A 12,087-nucleotide genomic window follows, 5' to 3' on the forward strand; every position below is an offset into this window, starting at 1 on the left:
TGAGCTGCCATTGAAGGTGCTCAGGAACCAACTCCAGATCAAACCAGTAACCTGTAGCCAGTCTTTAACTCTTTCGGTGCCAGACAGTTAAGGGGCTAATAAGCCTTAAAAGTGCCACAGAATTTGGCCGTTTTTCAGTATTTCGCGTCGTTTTTATAATATTTGAAGAATCCTGCAGGAAACCGCTCGGTAACATCCGACCGATTGCTGATTAGATTCAAAACGCACCGGACGCAGCTGATTCATTTTTTATCGTAATTTGCATAATTTATAATAATAATAATAATAATAATAATAATAATAATAATCTTTATTTATATAGCACTTTTCATACATTAAAAACTGTAGCACAAAGTGCTTTACATATCAGTTTAAAAATCAGTACCGCCCCCCACCCACACCCACCCACTCAACCGCACACACACACACACACACACACACACACACACACACACACACACATACATGCAAACCCACAAGCTCACACATACTTAAGAAGACTGACTGAGCACAGGTAGACCAGAACAAAAATGTACAAGTAAAAGTAAAACATCAATTTAGGAGGTGCTGTCTCAGGGAGCCATCCGCACCAGGAGGCAGCCGCGACCAGGCACCAGCAACACAGCCCCGCATCCCAACTAGTGGGAGAGGGCCAACTGGGACCCCCACCCACCAGAAAGGAGCGGACCCCAGTGAGAGAAGGCGCCACAGCCCCCGGAGTCCACAGCCGCCCCCCGGCATGGAGTGCTCCCTCTGATGAAACACCGGAGAATAAGAAACATTAAAAAGATATAAAAATATTATTCGGTCGCGTGACCTCAAATTCCCGTCTGGTTGGTCTCAAAAGGGGGACACAGAAAGAACGTCATCGAAATGTGAGAAAGAAATGGGGGTGGATGGTTTGTTTGTACACAAATATGGTGTGTTCTCCAAAGCCGATCTGATCGGCCCGTGGCACTTTACAGGTTGTATTCGTAAAGCCGATTTAATCGGCCCATGGCACTGAAAGTGTTAATGGAGGGGGAAACCAGCATGGTAGAACAGGTAAGCCCAATATGGGGCACCTTTCCACCGCAGGAACTTCGGGGTAGTTTTACGGGGGCGGGGCTATTAGAGTGTATCTCCACTGTAGGAACCGCCTCCGAGGATCAAATTACAGGAACCTTTATGAGGTCTAATACCGCGTTTTCACTACATGGTACCAGTTCAGCCTTTTTGCGTTTCCGTTACGAAAAAGGACCTGGAATCTGGTACCGGGTACTAGTTTTTTGGTATCACCTCTGCCGAGGTTCCAAGACTGGGGAACAGATACTAAAACGAGAAATGTAAGCGCTGCAGACCACTGATTGGTCAGAGAGTTGTCTCTGTGACCCGCCGTTTTACAAAAAACAGATACGGAAGTTGACAGGAAATATAGCGGTAGGTTTATCCAAATGATGACAGCCTGAAAACTACACCATGGCCAGTCGAGGAGATTAGGCGGCCAACGTAAAAATTCAGCATGAGCTTGACGAGACAACACACAACGAGCGAGTTTATCGGCAACTCTCTGAGCAGCCGACATGGATCACTATGACGTCCAGGTACTCTAACGTCAGTAGTATCCTGTAAGGGAAACGGTCCCCAAGAATAGTACCTGGTACCCGAGTTGAGTCAAGCCGAGTCGAGCCAGTTCCGTGTAGAGAAAACGTGGCATAATTGACTCTCTGCTTCAGGGTAGGTACTCGAAATGGCCCCAAAAACTCCTGGGTGGAGCATAAAGACCCAGAGCAGGACAGGAAACGAGCATCATTTTTAAAGTGCTGCACAAATCTGGAAGTAAATAAATAAATAGTAGATTTTGTGAGTATGGACAGATTTTACAATTTAAAGAATAATTTATAAGTGGACCGACACAGATGTGGAGGCAATGCTGGCATTCTACAGCCAGAATCGGTGGTGGGTCCGACTGCAGTGGAGACACAGCAGCTAAGACAGAGGACATACCTGTAAACCCCCACCCCCCAGCTTGTACCCCAAAGTTCCTGCAGTGGAAACATGCTTAAGGACTCCAGCCTGGAACATTCTAGCTGTGAGGTGGAGGCTCTAACTTCTACGCCACCATGCCACCACAACTTCATCACCAAAAAAGTACTTGTTGTCCTTATCCTGCTGACTATTTCTGCATTGTTTTGTTGGTGAAACCATCCGTAAAAGTGTGACATTATGGCAACTCAAGACTTATTTTTGTTCGTCTTGGTCCAGAGGAGACACAAAATATGTCATTTGGGTCCTGAACTGAAAAGGTCTGGGAACTATAATCACAACTAGACAAGTGGGTCATTCTTTGCCTTAAGTAACCTATATCTTGCTGCAATCAAACTGTTGTATTTAATACTGGCCCTGAAATGCCAACTGCCATTAGTTGTGACATTTATCTGCGGTTATCAGTCACCCTCCAAGTAGCTGAGTAAGTGAAAAGTTGTTTTATTCTGGCAAACAGGCAGCATTTTTTGGAAACTTCACCCCATTTTATCTGCCTTGTTCTCAAAGTTGCAGCGAACTGTGCAATATATAGTTGGAGTTCTCTCATAACACTGAAATAAAGTCCTTTTTCCAGGATAATTGAAATAATTACTTCTACTTTAGGTCATAAGTCTGTTGGACCAGATTCATTTTCCCCATTAGTTTTATATAACCCTCAGTGAGGAGGAAGAACGAGAACTCACTCCTCTACTCATAATATCAGTGGAGAGATATTTTGCTTTTTTTTAAATGGAATTGTGCATTTTCAAACACTTCCCTGTGGTCTACATAAACTGTAAATGCTCTGCTTGGGTCTGAATTCTTCATTCATTCAACTCCACAGGTCCATCTTCAACCCTATTTCTGACTAATGACACCAGAAAGGTGGTTTTGAGCACTGGCCCTTTAAATGTAAATCAATCACTTCAGGCCCCGCCCCCTCCAGGCTGTTGGCTGTGCTGCTCCGTCCCGTTCAACCAACAACTGAACATTTTAGGTAATCGGCTCAAAGTTTGGACATATTTTCAGTATGGAGTACAACCGCTGCTGCTGATAAACAATTATGTCGTACTCAGAGAAATGTTGGTCGGAAGTCTTGACCTTATATGTGCAAATGCAGTGACGTAACTAGTTATAAAATGTAACAAATTAAGCAGGAATTAAAATGGATTGTAAAAATCCACTCGATTTTTGCCAAAATGAATATAAAGATAGCTTTGCAGCACCAGGAGGGATCAAATTCAAACTGTATGAACTATTAGGGTCCAAATACACAAATAAATGAACCAAAGACTAATAAAAGTGGGTTTAGCAAAATATGACCCCTTTAATTCTTTTTACCTCATGATGTTGTGATCAATCTTAACCCTCAGAAACCCAGATCTGTACTAGTTTATTCATTTTTCTATGTATCTAAATATTTCTATGGTCAAACATGTCACATATCATCTGATTCAGAAAAACCTGACTTGCATTTTCTCATTTTCTGAGAATACATTAATTTACAATAAAAAATAAAATGTTAAATGTGTAACATGGGAATTTCTTAATATTTTTAATACACAGAACATACAGTAGACGTTTTAGACTTCCAACTCTAACCTTTCCTAACCAAGCTACAGCCATTTATGGGTTCAAATAAAGACATTACGATGAATAAATGCTGCACAATGTCTAAATATATTCACTATAAAGCATCTCAGCATCCAAATAAGTCCTATATAGTATGACTGAAAAATCTCCCATTAAAACTTTAAGGAAATATTGATGTTTATGTCTGAAATCAGTATGAACAGGACATCTTACAGCTGTAGCCATGATGTGTCCCAATATTTTTGTCCATATAGTTTATAAACATCAATATTTGAACGTTTAATGGGAGATTTTTCTTCCAAAGTGAGATGTGAAGAAAGCATTTTGGAAGCAAAGACAACAATTTAAACCAAACTAACCAATACAATGCACTGATATTCATCCCAATATAAAACCATATTATGACATTAGTCATTATTGTTTTGTATCCCAGACCCCTGTTAGAAAAGAAACACCTGAATTCAACGTGTCCACATACTTTTGTCCATATTGTGTATTTTTTAAAGGGGTCATATTTTGCTAAACCCACTTTTATTAGTCTTTGGTTCATTTATTTGTGTATTTGGACCCTAATAGTTCAAAGTTTGAATTTGAACCTTCCAGGTGCTGCAAAGCTATCTTTATATTCATTTTGGCAAAAATCGAGTGGATTTCTACAAACTGTTTTAATTCCTGCTTCATTTGTTACATTTTATAACTAGTTACGTCACGACATTAGCACATATAAGGTCAAGACTTCCGACAAACATTTCTCCAAGTACGACATAATTGTTTATCAGCAGCAGTGGTTGTAGTCCATACTGAAAATATGTCCAAACTTTGAACTGATTATCTAAAATGTTCAGTTGTTGGTTGAACGGGACAGAGCAGCACAGCCTACAACCTGGAGGGGGCGGGGCCTGAATTGGCTCATGTGCATTTAAAGGGCCAGCGCTCCAAACCACCTTTCTCATGTAGAATTGAAAATGGACCTGTGGCGTTGAATTAATGACGGATTCAGACCCAAGCAGAGCATTTACAGTTTATGGAGACCATAGAGAAATGTTGGAAAATGAAGAATTCCATTTAAAAAAGCAAAATATCACTCCTTCAAGGGGTTAAAAAACTGTGATGTAGGTTGTAGGTTGCTAATCATGATTCTACCTCAAAACCTTCTCGTCAGTTCAATCATATCCATGGTCTGTTGAGATTTATAAATCCTATCGTCCCTCTGGCAGGTGAGTCCTGAACTCACCACTACAGTACATCACTAAAATCACTGAGGGACACGTTTTCAGCCACGGGTAATTCATCTAGTTTTACGTCTTCTATTTGACTTTCCTTCCTGCAGCAGACTCATCTCTCTGTCTACATCGGTGCAGTTTCATTTCATCTTTTCCTTGTTCCGTTCAGGAGAAACAAACCAGCCACAAAAAGCCAAAATCTGAAACTTTGAACTAATCTGTCCTGTTTCTTCACGACATCCACCCACAGACACCGACATACTTAACGTACTTCAAAGAATTTCCAAAATGCCAAAACTGTGACTAATGATCCAACTTTTTCCAACACAACAGGCCAAAGAGCCACATCTGCACTGAAGTAATAAATGTGAGAACTTTTTAGAGCCTCCTCTTTTTCTTAGGAAGTGACAAGACAAATGTCATTATTCTGTTAAATTAGCAGTGAGTCATGCAGACAGGCAAAAGCAGATTTAGTCACAGGCTTTGCAAATGTTTGCAGATCAAACAGCTCAGATGGAGATGGATGACAAGAATGAATGTGCTCAACGCTGGAGAACAGTGCCATCTAGCGGTCATAGATGGAACAGTTGGGTTTTCTGAGTTTCTTCTAAAACTGATGACACTTAAAAGATCTGCAGTTCTGCATGTTGGAGGAACAGGTCTGACAGAAACCCAATGGTTTTGTTTGTACTGAACTTTTTCCTTCATTCAGCAGGTTCAGTGGAAAAAAGCCAAACACGTCTCCCTGCGTGGATGTTATCTTATCAGTAAAACCTTTAATTAGAGATTAGTGATCATTAATAGAATGAATTCAAGAAACGATAAAACCTTAAATGTAAAATAGAATGAAAATGTGGGTAAAGCAGGGTGGTAAAAAAAAAAAAATGGAGGTAATTGAATAAAAACTTAAACACAGATAAAGAGGCTAAAACAAGAAGAGTATTAAGTAAAATACGGTGAAATTAAACATTAAAAAGCTCTTTTCTGTCATAGTTCAAGTTAAAGAGTGACATTTTCCTTTCAAATCAAAAATAAATGAGTAAATTCTGAAAAAAAAAAAAAATACATATAGGAATTTAATACCACAAAAAAATAGTATTCTATCACTGTGTTGTTACCAAAAATGTAAAAATAGAAATTATTTTAGGCTTTTTTTTTCAGACAAATTAATTTTTAACCATTAGGTAAAAAATAAAGTAAATAAAGTACACTATTATTATTCTGACATTGTCACTAGTAATATTTTGGATATATTTTTCTTTTCCTGTTGTTTTGATAAAGTCTAGCTCACTTCCTGAAGACGTCATAACACCTGCTTCAACTTTGTCCCATATTTAGTGAAGAGAAAACATGAAATGAAGCTGATAACAGTCAGGTTCACATCCAAATATGTGCTGATTTTAACACAATTCAAAGAAAACCTACCAAATGGCGAAAAAAAAGAAAAAGAAAAAATCTGCATTAACATGCAAGATTTCAAAATATATTCCAAGGCACACTATAGGATTTGTGTAAAAATAAAATGCCTTTATTTCTCCATGGCAATCATTTCAAATGCAGCCAACATGTTGCGACCTCTGGTCTTCATCAGGGCTTTTTTCACCAGTGAAAAATCTACCAAATGGTTCAGATCAGGAGGTTATTTTGAATATTTTTATCTAGTTTGTTGCATATTTTGCACATTTTGTTCATTTTCTTAATAATTTTGTTCTTTTCTTGTTCATTTTGTTGATTATTTTTTCCATTTGTTGACTTTAATTCACTGAATTAGGGCTTAACCTGTTATATTTTATTCAGTATAGTGAATTTAAGGTTGTATTCCCAATTTGTCCTTTCTATGTTAATTTTTTTTTAACAATTTTTTTTTTTGTTTGCTTATTTTTCATTCATTTTTGTTTGTTTTGTTAATTATTTTTGCACATTTGTTCACTTTAATTTGTTGGTCTTGTTCTTAATGTGTTGGACTATTCAATATTGTAAATTTAATGTGTTTTCTGTTCAGTTATTCTTCATTTTTATTTGTTTTGTTTATTATTTTGTTCATTTTCATGTGTTTATTTAGTGCTTTAAAGCATAAACTGACTTTCATGACATTAAATCCAACTGGACAAATCAAGTTCAATATTCATGTTTATAATAATTTACTTTTTATTCATTTTCAGTATTAGGATGAGAAAATATCAAATCATGTTCAGTATGTGAGACAAAATGTACCTGTGTTTTTGGTTATTATGTCTATTCTTAATGTTGTAACATGCCCGTAAACATCCTCTATTGTCCCACATTCTGCTTGTCAGGTCCTCATCATTCTTCCTCATTCTGACAGTTCACCTCTGAGCTAAACACAGACAAAAACTAAACGTGGACGCCCCGCCGAGAGCAAACAAATACACTCAGAATGTTCAGTGTAGCAGGAGAAAGAAACATGAGTAGATGACAGCAGTTTGGATGAAGGGTTCACAAAGGACATGAGAGCGTAGTAACGTGGATACAGTGTCAGAGTGGGGGTTTACACACAGAATGAAGGAAACAGATATGGAGGAAGGAAGAAGATAAAGGCAGGAGGAGGGAGTGCATAAATATTTTGGAGAAATACATTCCATGCAGTAAATTATACCGGCACATTCTTACATTACAGACTGGATGATATTAGACAGTGAATCTGTGAGTGGAAAAATGTGAGCGGAGAACATTACAGTCCGTTTAATTTAAAGACAAATGGAACTGTGACGAAGGCAGGACGAACAAGTAGAACACTGGAAATACTTCACTACAAGTAACAGTAACAAATAAAATCTAAATTAAATCTAAAAGTGCATGGGTATAAAACTTAAAGCTGGTTTACAAAATACTCAGGTGTTGTTTCTGTGGATTCATTTTCCTTAAGGTTGTGAAATGCAGAGGTCCTTCCACCATAAAATGTCATGTTTTGAATGAAAAATATTTAATTTTGCAAGAGTCTTGGTCATGTTTAGCTATCACACATATGTACAAAAGGATCATATCAAGCAGCAACATGTTCATTAAGCTCTGTGCTGAAAACTAAATAACTTATCTCCATGTTTATAAAATGTATGAAAAGGTCTCATATGACACATGCTACAGTTTATAGAAATAAAATTTGGGGGCAAAAATACTTAAATTACTGCTGCGTGACACGGGGAATCAAAATGAACACCTTTTTTTTACTTAACGCAAATGTACAAAACATTCTGTTCTCATAAGAAACTGATCCTAAATAAAACATAGGGCTTTAGCTATGATGTTAAACTACAACTGTGATCAATATTGGATAAAAAAGTTGAAATGATAAGTTTTTATGACCATAAATACATTGTGACACGGGGACAGCAGTTTGTCACTTTGTTCAGTATCAGAATGAAAGACTTGGTTGGAACTAAAACACTACAAATAAGCTCATAAACTTTTATTTAACATACATATTAAAACTGAAGTGATATATAAAGCTAATAACAGCAAATAATTGACTAATAGTTGGATTGCACAGAACCTTTCTATATTCTTGTACTGTTGAATAATTAGTTCCTTCAGATTCACAGACTGAAAATATCACTGATACAAACAAGAACAAATATTATTATTAAAGTTAATAGTGAATTTACATGTTTTTGTCCTTTTTAGGTTAAATTTTATATTGATTGTATCTTTTTTTTCTACAAGTGATACTGAAATTTTATAAACAGTTCCATAAAATAGAGTAATTAAGCTATAAAAAAAAGAGCCTATTTGAGAAATGGTTGGTCAAACTTTCATTTTTGACACTGATGTTCACTTTCACTTGATCTGACCCTTAAGGTTGTGAAATGCGGAGGTCCTTCCGCCATAAAATGCCATGTTTTCAATTAAAAATATGTAATTTCACAAGAGTTTTGGACATGCTTTGCTATCACACATTTGCACAAAAATAAAAAAGCAACCAAAGAGCTTAAATGCAAAACTCAGACTGCAGCCGTTCAGAGTGAAAAGTCATGTTTGTCAGTTTTGGTGCTCTTTGTACTGATTATTACTGCTGCAGTCACGTGCATATCGTATTTAGTACAGTAAATATTAAGGCTGAGCTCATTTGAAGTGTTTTAGTCAAGACCAGGACCAGATATGTTATTACATGACATGGCACGACCAAACTGTTTTCCCTAACAGTCATTCTTGTAATCAGTAAATTTTGAGCAGAAACAAGAGTTGGAAAATGCTTAATACACAAAAGCGATGTTTAAGATTTAACAGTAACAAATAAATTAGACTGTATCCGTGCAGTTTAGTAATGTCCATAAAGCTGTGGACTTCATTGGTCTTGAAATAAGATTCTGAGTCCAAGACAAGACCAAGACCCTCATAAATAGACTGACCTTGAGTCCTTCAGTAGCACTCATCTGATCTACCTTATGCACTCTTGTCTAGTATGTCAAGTGTCATCACTTCTGATAACCTGTTGCTTATTTTCTTGATTAATTGATGCGTTTTTTTGGTCTATAATATATCAGAAAACGGTGAAAAAAAGCCCAAGATGATGTCCAACAATGACAAGCTTGATCCACAACCCAAAGATATTCAGTTTAGTGACAAAAAGTAGGGAAAAAAACAGAAAGTCTGCATATTTAAAAAGGTGGAATCAGATCATTTTGACTTTGCTCAAACAATTATACAAGTGTTATTATAGTAGTCGTCAATTAATTTAACAGTCAACCACTAAACGATTAATCATTGCAGCTCTGGTTTGCAGCAATGCATCAGATTCTACATGTTGGTAGCATCGCTGTACTAAGAGAACCAGGTGTCTCTACAAAGTTAACTGTTCATGAGATCAGAAAAACAGGCCTGAAAATTAACCTGTAAAGGAAAAACTTCACAAACAGTATTACAAGGGATCACCTGGTAGAACATACACCATTTGACCCAAGGTGACCCGGGTTTGACTCTGAGCCAGGTCCCTCAACACATCCCACCCTCCATCCCCCTGCACCAATAAGCACTGATAAAGATGATGACTATGATAATAATAATAATGATAAAGGAGAATTGTGAAGATGAATTGAAGCATCAGTAAAGAGTAGGACTGTAATAGACAAACCTTCGATTTTTTTTTCTCTTTGTTTTCTAGTAAGAGGCAGACTAAATATTTAAAAAATAATAATAATAAATAACTTCTCTTACTGCTCCTTTCCAAACATTAACATATTGATTTGTGTGTAAAATTAAATTGAGTCTTGTGTAGTCTCGTCTCAGATTTTTGCAGCCAAAGTCTGGTTTTATCTGCACCTCTCTTTATGGTTAAATTTATTTACTTATTTCATTCATTAGATAAAAGAAAGACACTTTTACGTGGGCACTTACAGTAGTCATTTCAAACAGACTGATGAAATCAACCTCTTTAATAGAATATCTGGCATTACTTACTGCTGTGATTTATATGGAAGAAGATTAGGGTCACTGGGAAAAAAAACTGAATTAAGGTCCAATACATTTTCTTTATTATTCTGAGAAAAAGTCAGAATTCTGAGATTAAAGTCAGAATTCTGAGAAAAAAAAGTCAGTATTCTGTAAAAAAAAAAAAAAAAAAAAAAGTCAGAATAATGAGAAAAAAAATCAGAATTCTGAGGAAAAAAATCAGAATTCAGGCTCTTTTGTTCTCAGAATTCTGACTTTAATTAAATCTCAGAACAAGTATAAAAAAATACTTAACCCTTTCATGCATAAATTATGAGAACATTAGTCAAGATTTTTTTATTGAGTGTTTTTATTCCTCCTTTGGCATGAAAAAAAAATTATGATCCAGTTGTGTTTTTTTTTCTCATGGAATTACAAAAATATCCATGCATTTAATTTTTGAAGTATAGAAACATGTGTTTGAAACCCATTATCAGAAAGTGAGATGAAAACAATGAAATAAAAACATTTTAATGCTGCTAATCTGATGTTTTCTCACCTTTTAACATATTCTAATGCTAGTTATTGCTCACATCATGAAGACAATATGCAAAAAAAAAAAAAAAAAAAAAAAAAAAACTTTTTGTCTAACAAATTACAATTGATTCACACTAAAACATATTACTCCAGATCAGGTTTATCAAGAACAGCAAAGTTACAGTAATGGTATGAATGTCAGTGTATGGGATAATGCATAAGTGTGCACTGTGTTGGCTGATATGGAACTAAAACAACATAACCCATGAATATACAAGAGAACAGCTGGAGGAAAAAACTGTCCACTGTGGTGACCAGTATGCATGAAAGGGTTAAAATAGTCAGAATTCTGAGGAAAAAAGTCAGAATTCCCGAGATTAAAGTCAGAATTCTGACTTTTTTCTCAGAATAATAATAATTATATATATATATATATATATATATATATATATATATATATATATATATATATATATATATATAGATAGATAGATAGATGGATAGATAGATAGATAGATATTGGACCTTAATTTTTTTCCACAGTGACCCTAATCCTCTTCCCTAGCCAAGGCAAGGCAGGTTTATTTATATAGCACATTTCATGTACAAGACAATTCTGTAGATTCATCATTTCCAAAAAAAAAAAAAAAAAATCTATTTATTCTTTAATTTCTTATTTTCTTTAACCAAACAGAGAAAGCACTTTAAAAAGAACAGTCATATTTTATTTTACTTATTTTTTTAATATTCTACTTAAACTTCTATGTACTACTGTTGTCAGTCTTTGACTTTGAAGTACCCTGTGTTTGAACTGTGTCATACTCATACACTTGTCCAAACAGGGAGGTTTCTTCAGATGTGATTTGACATTTAAAGTCGGTAAACCGGTGTCTACAGTTACAGACTAAACCACAACTGTACTTCTGTGACTCTTGTGCTGTCCGTTCGTGCAGGTCCATGGGCTGTTTGTGCTGTTCCATCAGTTTGTTGTGAGTTTGTGTTGTGCTTTCACAGACTCACCGTCACTCCTTCTTCTTCTCCTTCTTCTTCTCTGGTTCTGGTTCTTGGTCTTCGTCTGGTCCTTGGGGTCCGTACCGGGGCAGAGCAGAGCCGCTGAGCCTGTGTGTGCTTCAGCTCTGTGTTTCAGCTCTGTCAGGTAACCCTGCTGGACTTATCAGTCTTTTCCATGTTTTATTGCCGCGAGTCAGTTTCAGAGTTAGACTTCAAACTCTGCAACACGCGCCGCTACGTGCCCCGCCGTCACCGTGACGTCGGCGCATGGGTCACATGACAGGAAGTGGAGCTCAGAGGACATAAACAACTTTACTACTCAAGCCACGAGGTT

The 12,087-nt window shown here is 36.4% G+C and overlaps 1 protein-coding gene across 1 annotated transcript in view; it reads right to left on the minus strand.

The window, feature by feature from the left end:
* LOC115417459 (cAMP-specific 3',5'-cyclic phosphodiesterase 4D-like) overlaps nt 1-11,968 on the minus strand; it is a 239,641-nt gene extending 227,673 nt beyond the window's left edge. Inside the window, exon 1 of the mRNA XM_030131388.1 lies at nt 11,763-11,968. The gene's annotated coding sequence lies outside the window, so the exon portion shown is untranslated. The remainder of the gene's footprint in view (nt 1-11,762) is intronic.
* Nucleotides 11,969-12,087: the final 119 nt, after the last annotated feature.

Source organism: Sphaeramia orbicularis, chromosome 4 (assembly GCF_902148855.1).
Source record: "Sphaeramia orbicularis chromosome 4, fSphaOr1.1, whole genome shotgun sequence".
NCBI lineage: Eukaryota > Metazoa > Chordata > Actinopteri > Kurtiformes > Apogonidae > Sphaeramia > Sphaeramia orbicularis.